The sequence below is a fragment of the Stomoxys calcitrans genome, chromosome 1 (genome assembly GCF_963082655.1).
Source record: "Stomoxys calcitrans chromosome 1, idStoCalc2.1, whole genome shotgun sequence".
In the NCBI taxonomy this organism is placed as follows: Eukaryota; Metazoa; Arthropoda; class Insecta; order Diptera; family Muscidae; genus Stomoxys; species Stomoxys calcitrans.
In genome coordinates this window covers 223,995,155-224,014,419 of record NC_081552.1, presented here as the reverse complement: position 1 = coordinate 224,014,419, position 19,265 = coordinate 223,995,155, and positions in this window count along the sequence as shown.

Here is a 19,265-nt window from a genome sequence, read left to right as displayed (position 1 = left end):
ACAGCATAGATGCTGGACATTGAAAAGCTGCAAACACAACAGACGGCAGCGGCATACTCCACTCGACTGACCCAACTGCTTGATGAAAGCACTCCTTGTTCCGATGATATAATGGCGCAATGGCAAACTATAGCCTACTCCAGGGTAAATGCAGCGAAATCAATACTTGGGTACCGGAGGCCTCCCCCAAGAAACCCATGGTACGACCTAGAATATCGAGGTGCTACAAAAGCCAAGAATGCTGCATATAGAGCAACCCTGAAATCAGTAGCAATGCGCCTCATAATGGAGAGGTATCGAAACAAGAAGAGAGGAGAAACGTTTACTCCGCAGAAATAAAAAGGAAATGGAAAGACGTGATGTGAGCGAATTGAGAAGTACAGGAGTCAGAATGAAGTCCGGAAATTCTACCAAAGAATGAAACATCAAACCTGTGGCTTTGGTACAGGCACATCCTCCTACAAATACAAAGAAGGAAATCTGGTAACAGGCACAGATCTCACGCTGAGGATATGGAAAGAACATTTTACCCAACTGCTAGTGTCCGACGTTGGCGGCGAAGAGGATACCGCAGAATCAATCCATGATGATGGTATAGAATGTTTACCTCCTAGTCAGAATGAGGTCCAAGTAGCAGTGACCCGAGTACAGAACAACAAGACAGCAGGAGCCGACGGGTTACACACTGAACTATTTAAGATCGGAGGCGACACGCTGATATGGCATACGCATCAGCTTATATGCTTAATCTGGCTAGAAGAACGCATCCCCGATGATTGGAACCTCAGTATACTATGTCCCGTACACAAGAAAGGAGACAAGACGGAATGTGTCAACGACAGAGGAATAAGTCTTCTCCCCATCCCATACAAGATACTCTCGAGCGTACTGCGTGAAAGATTAAAACCTAAAGTCAATGAGATAATTGGGCCCTATCAATGCGGCTGTAGACCTGGTAAATCCACCCTGGACCAGTTATTCACACTGCGCCAAATCCTGGAAAAGACCCGAGAACGAGAAATCAACACCTACCATCTCTTTGTTGACTACAAAGCCGCCTTCAATATTCCTTTACGTTCAAAGTTATTTGAAGCTATGTCTGAGTTGGTATCCCTGCAAAAATGATAAAACTCTGCAGGATGACACTTGCTGATACGCGTTGCTCAGTAAGAATAGGAAAGAATCTCTCCAAACCATTTACTACCAAACGAGGTTTCAGACAAGGAGACAGTCTATCGTGCGATCTCCTTAATATACTGCTGCAGAAGATTATACGAGATGCAGATGTGAATAGTTATGGCTCACTAATCACAAGAGAACACATGCTACTCGCCTATGCCGACGACATCGATATCATAGGTCGGTCACCGGAAGTAGTAACTGCAACCTTTGAAAGAATCGAAAGAGAGTCAGTGAAAATGGCAGTAAATGGAGATACGACTAAATGGATGGTTTCAATTTCCAAAAAGTCTTATAACATCGATCAGGTAAAGAATATGAAGAAAGTTGGGAACCAGAACTTTGAGATAGTCAGCAACTTTATCTTCCTCAGCACCGCCTTAACCGAACCTAATGACACCAGTTTTGACATTAAGCGAAGAATAATGCTGGCAAACAGATGCTCCTTTGGACTAAGTAAACAGTTTAGAAACAAGGCCACCTCTCGACAGACAAAGATTACACTACACAAGACACTGATACTACCCGTGTTGTTATATGGTTCTGAGGCATGGGTACTTGTGAAAGCAGAAGAGGCAGTACTTGGAGTATTTGAGAGAAAGATTCTTCGTAAAATATATGGTCCAATTTGCGTTAATAGAGAATATAGGCGACGTATAAACCACCAGCTATATGAGCAGTATGACAACGATAGTATAGTTACACAAATACAATGGCTGCTTTGGCTAGGTCATGTTGTCAGAATGGATGGAAAAGCTCCAGCGAAGAAGCCTTTTGAAGACAAACACGGTGGTACACGCAAACTTGGTTGACCAAAAGCCCGATGGAAAGATCAAGTGGTGGGAGACACCTCGAAACTTGGTGTCAGGATTTTTACGTTAATCTTGTGGAACAAATGTTCTGTCATAGCCAATCGAAGTAAAGTAAAGAGAAGTCATTGTGCAAAATTTAAGCCAAATCAAAAAACAAATGCTCCCTCTAGGGGCTGAAGAAGTAGAGAAGTAGCATAAGAAGATCGGTTTATATGGGAGCTATATCATGTTATGAACCGATTCGAACCATATTTGGTACGGAATGGCATTTGCGAGAGGTCGTCGAAAAAAATAGTAGCAAAATCGGGTAAGAATTGCGCCCTTCAGATGCCCAAAACTTCAAAGCAGGTGATCGGTTTATATGGCAGCTACATTAAGTTTTGAACCGATTTGGACCAAACAGCCCGAAAAAAAGACTTCTTGCTAAATTTAAGCCGAATCGGATAATAACGGCTCAAGAAGTCAAGATTAGAATTCGGTTTATATGACAGCTATATCAAAAACTGGATTGGTATGACCCTTTTACAAACCCAACTGACTTACACAAATAAGAAGCTAAGTGCAAATTTGCCCATGAACATTCCATTAAGGAACTGGGGCAAACTTCTCACAATTCAATGAGTGCTGTCTGATTCAATTTTAGGCTCACTGATAAGGTACCTCCTTTTTAAAGCCTAGTCCGAACCTTTTTTGGGGAGAAGTTTTCATATGGCAAAATACCTCAGAAATGTCGCCAGCATTAGGAGGGGAAATGAAATTTTTTCTGATGTTTCTGTCAAGATTCGAATCCAGGAGTTCAGCGTCATAGGCGGACATTAACCTCTGCGCTACGGTGATAAGCATTTGTGGAAAATTTGAAGCACCCAGCTTAATTCCTTCGAAAGTTTTCGTAATTTAGACAGACAGACGGACGGACGGACATGGCTGGATCGACTTAAAATGCCATGACGATAGGCGGACATTAACCTCTGCGCTACGGTGATAAGCATTTGTGGAAAATTTGAAGCACCCAGCTTAACTCCTTCGAAAGTTTACGTAATTTAGACAGACAGACGGACGGACGGACATGGCTGGATCGACTTAAAATGACATGACAATCAAGATACACATTATGGGGTCTTTGAGGAATATTTCGAGGTGTTACAAACGGAATTAGTATACCCCCATCCTATGGTGGGGGTATACTAATGTCTGTACATCTTAGCAGAATCCAAGGCAGTAAGTATCTAAGGTGGGCCAAGCTTAAAGCACTTTTACCTGTTACTGGTGTACAAACTATTTTGATTTCTATCACCCTTAACTTTGATGATTACCTATGATTTCTAGAAACCAAAAGAAACCCCCACCTCTGTCAAGAGCAACATGTTGCAGTCGTTTGTCTGTACTTCCATGTTAAATGTCACTCGAACATAGTTGAGATGCAAACAACAGCGGCAGCAGCAACAGCCATTGAGGCAGCCACAAGTCCAGTCTCACCCAAAAATAACAAAACCTATTCAAATGCACAAATGTGTTGTTGGAGTGTTTTTTTTTTTTTTTTTCAGTGTCCCTGTTGCAATAAAATTGCGTTGGTGGCAATGATTGGTCGCTGGCTCTGCGATAACCGACTACATAGTCCTTGAGACTTCTAGTATTTTATATGGGCTTTAGAAGCTGGCTGGTGGACCCACTCCACTTAATATTGACTCGGATATGTCGAAAAGTGTGTTGTTATGTTGCTGTTCGTATTCAGCCTGTAACATAATATCGAAATATCGATAAAGTAAAATTAGCTTAAAGCATAAAAATGCCAAATTAAATTCGACACATGTTGTTGTTCTTTAGATTTGGCTCATTTTCAGTGTGGTGCAGTGCACCAAAAAATGAAAACCAAAAAAAAAAAAAAAAAAAAAATAGGCACCAACCATATTATGGCGATTGTGATTTTGTTTTTCTCTGTTGGCTGGGCCAGACAACGGCTACAACGACGACGTTAAACTCAATGTGTAGAAACATACATCAATTGGACAAAGGAGAACCCACAAAAACTCAGCACCAACTATAAGAATATCTGGAAAATTTCGCAAAAAAACAAAACCGGAGCATAACGATTCAGAACGAGCAACATGTATTTAACAATGTCCAGGTTTTTTTCATTTCATTTTTTTTGCGATTCATCGTCATTGGCTATGTTTGTTGCACATTGACGTGCAACATGATTTTGTAGGCGCTCAACATGATCAGCAAGAAGCAGTAAACGCGTGCTGGCGATATGCCTTCAGCCTTAAAACTGAAGGTGGTTGTTCTTGTGATGTGACGACGGTGGTGCAGATGAGACCACGTATGAAAAACCCAAGTGCAGAGCGATAAAGTTTTCGCTTGAAATTGGTGGGAGTATTCATTGAGAAAGTGATTGCTATCGCTGGAAGTGTAATGCACATTAGGAGGAGGCCTGTGGCATGCATAATGCATAATGGTGGGTTGATGAGAAGAAGTCTAAGAAGGGATGCATTTTGGAATTGCATTTCATGTTTAAAATGAAACTGTATAGATGCCCTCCAATCCAACAAAATATAGAAATGACTTACTTCGTGGATGGTCACCACGGCAGCCAAGTTGGTAGCATGCGTGGGTCATGGTTTCGATGCCCACCAGCGGCCTGTGCTAACTTACTTTTACTCTAATTGGCTATGACAGAATATTTGTTCCACTAGCCGAACGTAGAATAGCGTTCCAAGCGCCTCGATCTTCTGCGCTCATTCTAAAATCTCTGACACCAAGTTTCAAGGTGTCTCCCACCACTTGATCTTTCCATCGAGCTTTTGGTCTTCCCGGTTTGCGTGTACCACCTTGTTTGCCTCCAAAAGACTTCCTTGCTGGAGCTTCTTCATCCATTCTGACAACATGACCAAGCCAATGCAGCAGTTGTATTTTGATGCGTGTAACTATGCTATCGTAGTCATACAGCTCGTGGTTCATAAACGCAAATTTTGCCCATGAACATTCCACTAAGGAACAGGGGCAAACTTCTCACCTATCAATGAGTGCAGTCCGATTCAAGTTTTAAGCTCAATGATAAGGGGCCTCCTTTTTATAGCCGAGTCCGAACGGCATGCCGCAGTGCGACACCTGTATGGAGAGAATTTTTACATGGCATAGTACCTCACAAATATTGCCAGCATTAGGAGGGGAAAGCCACCACTGAAAATTTTTTCTGATGGTCTCGATAGGATTCGAACCCAGGCGTTCAACGTCATAGGCGGACATGCTAACCTCTGCGCTACGGTCGCCTCCTCGTGGTTCATACGTCGTCTTTATTCCCCATTAACGCAAACTGGTCCATATATGGTGCATTAACGAAGAATCTTTCTCTCAAATACTCCAAGTACTGCCTCATCTGCTTTCACAAGTACCCATGCCTCAGAACCATATAACAACACGGGTAGTATCAGTGTCTTGTATAGTGTAATCTTCGTCTGTCGAGAGGTGACCTTGTTTCTAAACCGCTTACTTAGTCCAAAGAAGCATCTGTTTGCCAGTATCATTCTTCGCTAAATCCCAAAACTGGTGTCATTCGTTTCGGTTGCGGCGGTGCCAAGGTAGATAAAGTTACTGACTATCTCAAAGTTATGGTTCCCAACTTTCTCCATTCTCTTTATCGGTGCTCGGTTGTGCAAGGCTTTTTGGGAGTTGAAACCAACCATTTCGTCTTATCTCCATTTACTGCCAGACCCATTTTCACGGACTCTCTTTCGATTCTTTCAAAGTCAGCAGTTACTACTTCCGGTGACCGACCTATGATATCGATGTCGTCGGCATAGGCGAGTAGCAGGTGTTCTCTTGTGATTCTTGTGCCATAACCGTTTACAACTGCTTCTTGTATAATCTTCTCCAGCAGGATATTAAAGAGTTCACACGATAGGTTGTCTCCTTGTCTGAAACCTCGTTTGGTAATAAATGGTTCGGAGAGATTCTTTCCTGTTCTTACTGAGGAACGCGTATCAGCAAGTGTCATCCTGCAGAGTCTTATTAAATTTGCAGCAATACCAAACTCAGACATGGCTTGAAATACCTTTGAATGTAAAGGAGTATCGAAGGCGGCTTTGTAGTCAACATAGAGGTGGTAAGTGTTGATTTGTCCTTCTCGGGTCTTTTCCAGGATTTGGCGCAGTGTGAATAACTGGTCTAGGGTGGATTTACCAGGTCTAAAGCCGCATTGATAGGGCCCAATTATCTCATTGAACTTAGGTTTTCATCTTTCACACAGTATGCTCGAGAGTATCTTGTATGCGATGGGGAGAAGACTTATTCCTCTGTAGTTCGCACATTCCGTCTTGTCTACTTTCTTGTGTTCGGTACATAGTATGCTGAGGTTCCAATCATCGGGGATGCGTTCTTCTAGTCAGATTGCGCAGATAAGCTGATGCATACGCCTTATTAGCGTGTCGCCTCCGGTCTTAAATAGTTCAGCGGGTAACCCGTCGGCTCCTGCTGCCTTGTTGTTCTTTAGTCAGGTTACTGCTACTTGGACCTCATTCTGACTAGGAGGTAAACATTCTATACCATCATCAGGGATTGATTCTGCGGTATCCTCTTCGCCGCCAACGTCGGACACTAGCAATTGGGTAAAATATTCTTTCCATATTCTCAGCATGTTATCTGTGTCAGTTGCCAGATTTCCTTCATTGTCTCTGCAGCAGGATGTGCCTGCACCAAAGCCATCGGTTTGATGTTTAATTCTTCGGTAGAATTTCCGGACTTCATTCTGACTCCTGTACATCTCAATTCGCTCACATCACGTCTTTCCATTTCCTTTTCCTTTCTGCGGAGTAGACGTTTCTCCTGTCTTCTTTTCTCTCGACACTTCTTCATGTGGCGCATTGCTACTGATTTCAGGGTTGCTCTATATGCCGTATTCTTGGCTTCAGTAGCATCTCGACACTCTGGGTCGTACCATGGGTTTCTTGGAAGAGGCTTTCGGTACCCATGTACGGATTTCACGGCATTTTCCATGGAGTTCGCACTCGATGTTCTCGCTTTAGCATCACAGCACCTCACGCAATCCTTGATCGCCCGGATCTCCGCCTGCAGGACCGTATTATGGTCAGGCTGTCTAAAACATATCTCAGTCCTTGGCAATATTAGCGTTCCGTCAGTCCACAACTGTGCCGCTGGCAGCAGTGCCTCGCATTCCACTGAAGTGTCATCACAGGTATTCAATCGGAATCCTCTTCCATACCTTCCGGGTTTCCTATCGACGCCTCGATTATACCGCGATGGTATGAGCTGCTCCCATCCTCAGTCCATTCTCCCATCGCCTTAAGTCTCATAACCGTTGTGGTTGACGCACACTTAATCTGTAGGTCAATGGATCGGATATCTAGAATGGTCTCCAGTGCCCTAATGGTCGTTGTCCTAATCGCTCCGCCTATGCCAAGACGATATGTTCTCTGAACCTGTTGTATGGTCCTTATATTGCAGGACTCAGGACTCATTTCGAGCCCCACGGCCCATCTACCTAGAGCCCAGCATCTGTGAGATATAGATAGATACTTAATATCGATGTAGGTCGTTGGGGATTGCAAATGGGCCATATCGGTTCAGATTTGGATATAGCTCTCATATAAACCGATCTCCCGATTTGACTTCTTGAGCCCATTGAAGCCGCAATTTTCAACCGATTTGGCTGAAAAATTTCACATGTTGTTCTTTAACGACTTCCAACAACTGTGTCGAGTACGGTCCAAATCGGTCGATAACATGATATAGCTCCCATATAAACCGATCTCCCGATTTGACTTCTTGAGTACCTGGAAGCCGCAATTATCATTTGATTTAGCTGCAATTTTGCACATAGCGTTCTTTAGTGACCTTCAACATCTGTGTCGAGTACGGTCCAAATCGGTACAATCTGGTATAGCTCCCATATTAACCGATCCCCGATTTGACTTCTTGAGCCCATGGAAGCCGCAATTATCATACGATTTGGCTGAAATTTTGCACATGGCGTTCTTTAGTGACCTCCAACATCTTTGTCGAGTACGGTCCAAATCGGTCGATAACCTGATATAGCTCCCATATAAACCGATCTCCCGATTTGACTTCTTGAGCCCATGGAAGCCGCAATTTTCATCTGATTTGGCTGAAATTTTGCACATGGCGTTCTTTAGTGACCTTCAACATCTGTGTCGAGTACGGTCCAAATCGGTCGACAACCTGATATAGCTCCCATATAAACCGATCTCCGATTTGATTTCTTGAGTACCTGGAAGCCGCAATTTTCATCCGATTTGGCTGAAATTTTGCACATGGCGTTCTTTAATGACCTTCAATATCTGTGTCGAGTACGGCCCAAATCGGTCGACAACCTGATATAGCTCCCATATAAACCGATCCCCGATTTGACTTCTTGAGCCCATGGAAGCCGCAATTTTCATCTGATTTGGCTGAAAAATTTCACATGTTGTTCTTTAACGACCTTCAACATCTGTGTCGAGTACGGTCCAAATCGGTCGATAACCTGGTATAGCTCCCATATAAACCGATCCCCGATTTGACTTCTTGAGCCCATGAAAGCCGCAATTTTCATCTGATTTGGCTGAAATTTTGCACATGGCGTTCTTTAGTGACCTTCAACATATGTGTTGAGTATGGTCTAAATCGGTCGATAACCTGATATAGCTCCCATATAAACCCATCCTCGATTTGACTTCTTGAGTAACTGGAACCCGCAGTTATCATTTGATTTGGCTGAAATTTTGCACATGGCGTTCTTTAGTGACCTCCAATATCTTTGCATAGTACGGTCCAAATCGGTCGATAACCTGATATAGCTCCCATATAAACCGATCTCCCGATTTGACTTCTTGAGCCCATGGAAGCCGCAATTTTCATCTGATTTGGCTGAAATTTTGCATATGGCGTTCTTTAACGACCTCCAACATCTGTGTCGAGTACGGTCCAAATCGGTCTATAATCTGGTATAGCTCCCATATAAACCGATCTTCCGATTTGACTTATTGAGCCCATGGAAGCCGCAATTTTCATCCGATTTGGCTGAAATTTTGCACATGGCGTTCTTTAGTGACCTTCAACATATGTGTCGAGTACGGCCCAAATCGGTCGATAACCTGATATAGCTCCCATATAAACCGATCCCCGATTTGACTTCTTGAGTACCTGGAAGCCGCAATTATCGTTTGATTTGGCTGAACATTTTCACATGATGTTCTTTAACGAAATTCCAAAATTATGGTCTTCAACTAAATTAGCAGAATTCATGTTGGTGGATTCCCAAGTTTCGGCCCGACCAAACTTAGGGCGCTTTTACTTGTTTATATGTCAATTGAAACAAAATTGGAATTCCTATCACCTAACTCAAGCTAGAAGTTTACTAAAATTATTTTTCTACCAATTCGTCATTAATTAAACTTCCTTTTTCTTGCATTTTTCCAGAAGCCTTTCATTCTGCCTATTTGCAAGACTCTTGAACTGAAATTTTTGGGCTTTTGACCAATGCATAAAATGTTCAGGCATTACTTTATAACAGTGTGTTGTTGTGTTGCTGCTAAAACTCCCATTATTTTTACATAATCGCCATAGATATTTAATTATCAATCACCCCATGTTTAGTGTCTACAAGTATTAGCCTCATCACTGCTGCACCAGAAAGTTGTTTATGCCTTTTGTAATAGCAAATTAATGCAGCCTAAATGTTATGCCAAAATTGTATTCATCAAAATGATTGCTCTCCAAAGTGAAGTGGTGAGCTCACATTTAACTATGAGTGTATTCACCAAATCGGGTTCGTGTCTTAAGTCTTTCGTTTTCATTTGACACTATGCCGCATATCGATGTCATTTCCCAACACCAAACTCAACCGTTATTTAACGCTGACCAACTAATACCAACACAGCGCTTGGAGTGCAAGCGAGTCGGCGATTCAACGATCGGTTGAGCTAAGAATGGGTGAAAAACATAAATTAATTACCAAATAAAAATCGAATGCGAAATACTTTTGCACAAATAAGGCCAATTGACAAAGTGATAATTTAACATGAATCTTAGCAACTGTTTGCTGTCACCCGATGATGGCAAACGCCAAAGCTCAACCACGTAGTAGGCACAACAAAACAAAAAAGAAAAAACTCCTCATGTTGGCCGTTGCGAAGCTCTGTGATCGAAGCTAAATCACAGCACCATTAACGATGGCCAGAATCAAGTGAATTATTAACATCAATTTATTGCTATGCCGATTGGCAGGCAGGTTGGCTGCTCAAATCGAATGTTTATGTGTATGGAAGTATGGAAGCTACTGATGCTAGCAGCAACAAAAAAGAAATCAATGGCCACATGTCTTTGCTGCGCTCTGCAAACAACGGACGCGTTTGTAAATGTTCAGCGATAAATAAGGCTTTGCTGCAAATGTTTTGCAACAATTTAATGATGTTTAAGTTAAGAATTAACACCGCATATAACAAATTAGGCAATAAGAAAATCTCACTCAACAAAAAACCAAATCATCGCCAACAACCACAACAAACGGCAAAAATTTACAAAAGAAAAAGTTTTTGTTTTTTTTTTTTATATAAACAAAAAACAGTAAAAAAAAAGAATTGCTTAATTAGAAACAAGTTCCTTGGGTGAAGGAAAACATTAAGAGTTCCATAAAAACCTATTGGGTTGCCCAAAAAGTAATTGCGGATTTTTCATATACTCGGCTTTGACAAATTTTTTCAACGGCTTGTGACTCTGTAATTGCATTCTTTCTTCTGTCAGTTATCAGCTGTTAATTTTAGCTTGCTTTAGAAAAAAAGTGTGAAAAAAGTATATTTGATTAAAGTTCATTCTAAATTTTATTAAAAATGCATTTACTCTCTTTTAAAAAATCCGCAATTACTTTTTGGGCAACCCAATACAACAGGTGTCTGTGTGTGTGTGTGTGCATGTGTATGTGTTTGAGCATCGTTTTTCCTCAACCATGCGCTAAAAATATTTCCTTGGACAATTTTCCATTATTATTTTTATTATTATATATGAAATTTTTTATTTTAATTAACAGCTGCATTTCAGGCCATTTATAGCCAGCGATAGTTTATTAGAGGATTGTTTTGTCACCATTACCACGGAAAAAACAGCGAAACATAGTTTCAGCATATTTCAGTGACATATTTTGATGTGAGGCACGTGCGAATTGGCTGCCGCTGTTGACAAAAATGGCAAAGCTGCAATAAGCAAAAAAACCGCTGCCAATGTTTGGTGTCTCCACTAAATGCTTCCACGACCACCGCCGCGTCTGGCCCAATGCACCAGCCGCAATTCCAAGACCAAAAGAGATAATAAACACCGCTTGGAGGCATTATTAGCATAACATAGAATGTTGCAAAAAGTCACACTGTGACACCAATCATTATGCCAAGAGAATATGAATAGTTGAGCGCATTGGGTGGAGCATCTCTTGCAAGACTTTCAACTAACTTTCCCGTGAATTGCTGTTTAGAGGAACAACAGAGACAAAGCCAAGGTATAGCAATAAAATAGAAGTGAACTAGGACTTTAAATGGCACTACATAAGAGTTCAGTGAAGCATGTTGATAATCTTATATGGCAAATGTATGAAATCTTAAACTATAGGCCACAATTTGTTAAACACACTTTATGGCCCCAAATGGCCCCAAAAATTGGTTATCAAATTCGTTTTCTAATCTCAAATGCCTTTCATTTGAGCCACATATTGTCATAGGGGGTGTTTTGGGGAATACCAAATACCTTTATTTGAGCCCCATATTGCGATGGTCAGTAAGAAATGGTTGTTTGTGGGACCAAGGAAACTTGGTCCCGAAAGTGGGTATCAATTGTTGATCTACCCCCCAATACCTTTCATTTAAGCTCCACATTGTCATGGTCGGTAAATATGCCCGATTTAGGGGTGTTAAGTGGGGTGGGGGTCCCCCAAACACTTGCCATTGGCTTCAAGATTGGATATCAAATTCGTTTTCTAATCCTTATTGCAAAAGCCAGCAAATATGTCCGGTTTGGGGTATAGACCCTAAAAACTATGAATATCGAGCTCCACTGTCCTCTTTGGGGGGTTGTTATGGTGGTGGGACGTCACCGACAGTGGGTCGCGAATGTTGATAACAGATACATGGTCTACTCCCAAATACCTTTCATTTGAGGCCTATTTTTTTATAGTCGACAAACATGACCATTTTGGGGGGGTGTTTTGGTGACTTGGCTCTGAAAATATACATCAGATTTGTGTTCTACTGTAAAATACCCTTTATTTGAGCCTCATATTGCAAAAGTCAGCAAATAATTTCTATTTGGGTGGTTTTATGGGGTGGCCCCATAGATACTTTTCTCGAATATTGATATCAGATTCGTGCTTAACATCCAAAGACCTTTTATTTGAGCCCCATATTGCATAGGTCGTAAATTTGTCCTCTTTGTGTGGGGGGGGGGATGTTCTCGGCGATGGGCGACCCCCCAAACACTTGGCCCCACATCCGGATATCAGATTCGAATTCTATACCCAAATACCTTTTATTTAAGCCCATGGTCAGTAATTTTACGATATATTGGGTTGCCCAAAAAGTAATTGCGGATGTTTCATATAGTCGGCGTTGACAAATTTTTCCACATTTTGTGACTCTGTAATTGCATTCTTTCTTCTGTCAGTTATCAGCTGTTACTTTTAGCTTGCTTTAGAAAAAAAGTGTAAAAAAAGTATATTTGATTAAAGTTCATTCTAAGTTTTATTAAAAATGCATTTACTTTCTTTAAAAAAAAAAAAAAAATACTTTTTGGGCAACCCAATAGTTTTGTCGCCCACTCCCTTAACTCGGGCTGCGTCGACCCGAAAGGCTTCGGGTTAAACAAGTTAATTGACGGCAGTCCTCAGGGCTTCACTGCCAAATCGTCTGCCCTTTCATTTTCCTTTACTTCATTATGGCCCAGCACCCAAACGATGCAGATTTTGCCATCCTCAGAGAAGGCGTTAATCTCCTTCTTACACTGCAGGACTGTTCGTGAACTTACCATGCTGGTTGTTATTGCCCTAATGGCCATTTTACTGTCCCTAAAGATGTTCACACTCGACCTTCGCGCGTTAGTACGACACCACCTCATGCATTCCATGATCGCCCGGATCTCTGCCTGCAGGATCGTATTATGGTCAGGCAGTCTAAAACAGATCTCAGTCCCTGGGTTCGCAATGTAAACCTCCTGGCCCACTCTGTCCTCTAGCTTTGATCCATTCGTGTTACTTGATCTTCCAGATGGCAATACCTGGGGTTCCGTCAATCCAAGACTGTGCCGAGGGCAGCAGTACCTCGCACTCGACTTCAAAGTTCATTTCAGGTATCCGATTGGAAACCTCTTCCCTTCCTTCCAGGTTTTCTATCGTCGCCTCGATTATACCGCAATGGTATGAGCAGCTTCCATCCTCAATCCACCCTCATAGCCCCAGTGGCTGCCTCACACTTAATCTGTATGTCAATGGGTCGGATATCTAGAATAGAGCAGTAGAGTCTAGTGGGCGTGATCCTCTTCGCTCCTTCTATGCCAAGACAACATGTTCTCTGAACCTGTTGTATGGTCCTTGCACTTTTTCCCCATAGCAGTCCGCCGAACTACCGAGGCGTATGTAAGTATTGGTATAATCACGCTCCTGTAGAGCCAGTGGACTATCCTACGATTCAGGCCCCATTTCGAGCATAGACGGGCCGTCTGTATAGTGCCCAACATCTGTCAGCCTTCTCAGCACGCGCCTGCATGTGACACCTTCAATTCAGTTTCCTGTCCAATATCACACCTAAGTACTTGACCTTGTCAGATATCGAAATCGTCTGATTGAGGAAACGTGGCGTTAAATTGGCCCACCTTCGTCTTCCTCATGAACAGTCATATTTCAGTCTTCTCTGGGTTGACATTGAGACCTCTGGGTCTAGCCCAGTCACATGCCATATGCAAGACCCTTTCGGCCCTTCTGCATAGCTGGTTCGGATCCTTACCACCAAGAAGTATTATAACATCGTCTGCATAGCAGACGGGTTCAAACCCCTCCTCAGTCAGCATCCGTAATAGGTCATTTATGGTGGTCAGTCAGCATCCGTAATAGGTCATTTATGGTGGTCACCCATAGGAGTGGCGATAAAATGCCCTGTGCCGCTTTCTCCCTTATATTTATGCCATGGGACACACAATTTATCCACCTGTTCCTTAGCATACGGTTTATACAATCTCTAAGGACCGAGTCCACCCGGTACTGGTCTAAGGATTCGATCTGTGTGTTGGTCCGCACATTGTTAAAAACCCCTTCGATGTCAATGCATACCGATAGTGTGTACGATTTGGCATCGAAGGATTCTTCTATTTTAAGCATAGAAGACATTGACAACAGGATTACGACTGCAATATGGGGGTCTATCGAATATAATTGTCCTCTTTGAGAAAGGAAATCAGCCCATGAAAAACCCTGGATGACCGGGGAGACTCACAACATTGGGAAAGAGCTCTGCAGACTTTTTAACAGAGCACGAAGCGAAAAAGCGGATGTTTATTGGGCTGTGCATTACACACGGCTCATGGAATATGCGGCAAAACGTGCCTTCGGGAAGCTTTTCACCGAACAAGTCGGTAAGGTTAATGATGCTGCTTAGATGATAGAGTTTTTCTCAAAAACCCATGTCCAAATTGAAATGTGGGTATTCGACATGGTTGAGGGAGCAGAGATAACGGGGGACATTTTGAGGCTTTCGATGAAAACGCATTTTCCATAGGACACGACGTGACTCACGGAGTCACCGGAATCTTGGAATAATGAGGTTGACCGAAGGCTTATCATTAAGGAATTTATGGTAACATAAGCCTTGAAGAGCTTTCAACCGTTTTAGTCGTTTCAATTGGGTGGAGAGAATATTCCCTTTACAGAAAGCGCAAAATACCTGGAAACTGAACTTCAAATCCAATATTTTGGAAAGGGCAAGAAAGGCCACTCTTGCCCTATACACCTGCAAGAGAGCCATTGGCAATAGATGGGGTCATAGAACGCGTGCCATGCATTGGGTATATACTGCAGTTGTCAGACCTATAATGCTATATGGTGTTGTGGTCTGGTGGACGGCGCTTCAAAAGTCCACCTATTGCTCGAACGAAGTGATTACCGAATCGAAATGCGTCGGTATGCATTTCCTAGAGGTTCTATCGCAGTTTCTTCGACATAAATACAAGCTACCTATGAACGACCTTTGAAGCCCTACCGATTAAAGATTTCTGATGATAACCCCATTCCATACCAAGGGATCGAAACACGTCACATCATGGTTGGTGTGGTGTACCTTTTTCGATTTTTTTCATTGTATAAAATTTTCCATCATTAAGCTGAAAGAGAAATTAACACTATTTTCACAGCTTGCCTAAAATTGGGTATTTTTAGTCAAGCCCGGCAAGGCTAGTTTTGCGACAGCAATAGCCCACAGACCTATAAGCCTCATGTCCTTTCTACTCAAACCCATGGGGCGTATTGTGGATACCATGATAAGGAATAGGAAATCCAGCGAACTGCTCAAATGCAAAGAGCATGCCTATGTCAAGGGAAGGTCGATGGAGACTGCCCTGCACGAGGTTGTGCACCAAATAGAAGAATCCTTCGATGCCAAGACGTACACACTGACAGTTTACATTGACATTGAGAAGACGTTTAACAATGTAAGGACCGACACACTGATCCGATCCTTAGATCAGTACAGGGTGGACCGGGTCGTTAGGGACTGGATAGACCATATGCTAAGGAAAAGGTGGATAAATTGTGTGTCCCATGGCATAGATATAAGGGAGAGAGTGGCACAGGACACCCCAAAGCGGGGCATTTTATCGCCACTACTTTGCGTACTGACTGAGAAAGGAATTTGGACCAGTCTGCTACGCAAACGATGTAATAATACTTCCAAGAGGTAACGATCCGAATATGCTATGCAGAAGGATCGAAAAGGTATTGCATATGGCATATGACTGGGCTAGACCCAGCCGTCTCAATATTAACTCGGAAGAGACTGAAATATGCCTGTTCACAAGAAAGACGAAGGTGGTTCAATTTAATGCACCACGTTTCCTCAACGAAACGGTTTCCATATCTGACAAAGTCAAATACTAAGGAGTGATCTTGGTTAGGAGTCATAGGAGGAGAAGTACCGAGAAGGCTTACAGATGTTGGACACTATGTAGACGGGCCGTAGGCCTGAATCCGAGGATAGTCAATTGGCTCTACGGGAGCGTGATTAGACCAACACATACTTACGCCCAAGTAGATTGGTGGCCTGATACGTATTGTGGTGGACAGAGATCATGTTGTCTTGGCATAGGCGGAGCGATGAGAACCACACCCACCGGGGCACTGGAGACTCTGCTAGATATTTGACCTATACAGATTAAGGCGGTCTCATAAGGCGATTAACTGCGATTATGAGACTTAGGGCGATGGGAGAATGAATAGTGGAGAGGTACAGGCCATACCATTGCGGTTTAATCGAGGCAACGATAGGAAACTTGAATGGTATAGAAGAGGTTTCCGATCTGAGACCTGAGATAACACTTAAGGTCGAATGCGAATTGCTGCCAGAGTTACAGACTTGGACTGACGGAATCTTAATATTGCCATCAGAAGGATCACGTTAGACGGATGGATCAAAGCTCGAGGACAGAGTGGGCCTGGGTGATCTATATAGAGAACCCAGTGACTGAGGTCAGTTTTTGACAGCCTGACCATTAGCCGATCCTGCAGGCAGAGATCCGGGCGATTACGGAATGCGTGAGGTGGTGTGGTGTTCACGCGAGCACGCCGAGTGTGAACACTTTTATGGATAGTAAACAGGTCATCAGGGCAATAACAACCATGGCGGTAAGGTCGCAAACAGTCTTTGTAAAAAGGAGAATGAGGAGGCGTTAGCCAATACGCATCGTTTGTGTGCCGGGTCATAGCGGAGAAAGGGCGAATGAAAGAACAGAGATTTTGAACAGAACTTGGTTAAACTAAAGTCTTTCGGGTCTACGCAGTCCGAGCTAAGGACGTGGGAGAAAATCCTATGGAGAAATTCGGAGCGTTGAAAGACTAGGCTGTTACTGAAAGGAAGTAAGAAGGAGATTAGTATAGCTTACGGTATCATAACGGTACACATACTACTACGAGCTCACTTATGGAAAATCGGTGCGGAAAGTGATAGCATGTGGGGAAGATGATGAAAATCAAGAAAATCGAAAAAAAAACTGGTAAAAAATGGCCGGGTGAGAACCGGTAGAGATATCCCTTTGGATTCGTTAGAGTTGAGCTGTTGGCAAGATTGTGTGCAAAATTCCTAGGATGTCCGGGCCTTAAAGTTGGTCAAATCGGCTTTTTGAAAATTTTTTGGGTGCTGCCAAATCTTCGTTTGTGGTCCGGTTTACAATTTTTTTTTGCTTGATGGTTGAAAAATCTTTACTAAAATTTTTTCTCCCACTGTGCGTTGAAGCATTTACAATGTACTTGCCCGATTTCAAAAACAAGGCAAAAAATATATACGTAATTTTGGAAGGATTGAAGAATGCTTAATGAAAATGTGTGTAGCTGAGGTACTTACCAGATTTCAGGGCCTTCAAAGGTGTTATGGATACTTGATGTTGTTCACTTTGGGGTGGAAATATGGGGTTGTTTACCATAGGTGTATTAGTGGCCCGATTCTGAAATCTCTATTCTGTTGGATAGTTTTTGGAAAGGTCCACAAAAAAAGAAGAAGAAGAGAATAATAATTATATAACTTCTGTCTAAAATAGATGATTATGGCACTAAAAAAATGGACTACGGGCTTCAGACCTTTAATCGGCATATCAGTCTATATGACAGCTATATCTATATATAGTCCGATCTGAATTATATTCATTCGGATGTCTGGAGGTCTTAACCTACTCACTGTTTCGAATTTCAGCGAAATCGGGTAATAAATAAAGCTTTTGTGGGCTTCAGTCCCCTTATCGGGAGATCGGTGTATATGGCAGCTATATCTAAATATAGTCCGATTTAAACCATACTTAGGGCGGAAGTTGAGAGGCTTAAAACAACTCACCGTTTGAAATTTCAGCGAAATCGGGTAATAAATAAAGCTTTTTTAGGCTTCAGACCCTTCATCGGCAGATCGGTCTATATGGCATCTATATGGAAATATAGTCCGATCTGAACCATATTTGTGTCGGGTATCGAGAGGCCAAACACTACTCACTGTTTAAAATTTTAGTGAAATCGGGCACAATATTTAATGTTTTATGGGCTTCAGACCCTTTATCGAGAGATCGGTCTATATGTCAGCTATATCCAAATATATTCCGAGCTGAACCATATTTAGATCGGATGTCAGGATGCTCAAAATAAATCACTTTTCAGGTTTCAGCGAGATTGGGTAATAAATAAAGCTTTTATGGACTTCAAACCCTTTATCGGGAGATTGGTCTATATGGCAGCTATATCTAAATATGGTCGGATCTGAACCATATTTTGGTCAGATGTCAGGATGCCTAAAACTATTCTTTGTTTCAAATTTCAGCAAAATCGGAAACAAAATTTCAGCGAAATCGGGTAATATGTAAGGCTTTTATAGGCTTCAGACCCATTATCGGCAGATCGGTTTATATAGAAGCTATGTCCAAATATGGTCTGATTTGGCCCGTTCAAGAACTTAAGCAGCGTGCATCAAAATGAAGTATCTGAGAAAATTTTCAGCTAAATATCTCAATTATTAAAGATTGTAGCATGATTACAACAGACAGCGATGGTATGACCATGGTATCTCCAATCGCCTTTAGTCTCATAGCCCCAGTGGCTGCCGCACACTATGTCTATGGGTCGGATTTCGGGCCCCATTTCGAGTCGACGGGCCGTTTGAATAGTGCCTAGCATCAATACGCTCCTGAATGTGACATTTCCAATTCAGTAACCAAGCCTCACTCTTTGACATTGTCAGATATCGAAATCGTTCTATTGAGAATTGGCCCATCCTCGCGAACAGGAAGATTACAGTCTTCTCTGGGTTAACATAGAGACCCCTAGGTCTAGCCCAGTCGTATGCCATCAGCAGGACCCTTTTGGCCCTTCTGCAAAGCTGGTTCGGATTCCTACCCCTTAGAAGTATTAGAAGATCATCAGACGGGTTCAAATCCCTCCTCAATCAGCATCCATAATAGTTTATTTATGTTGGTGGGTCACCCATAGGAGTTAGGATAAAAAGGATTTTAGGCAGAAGCCCTTGCCTTGCCGGGCTTGGGTACAAA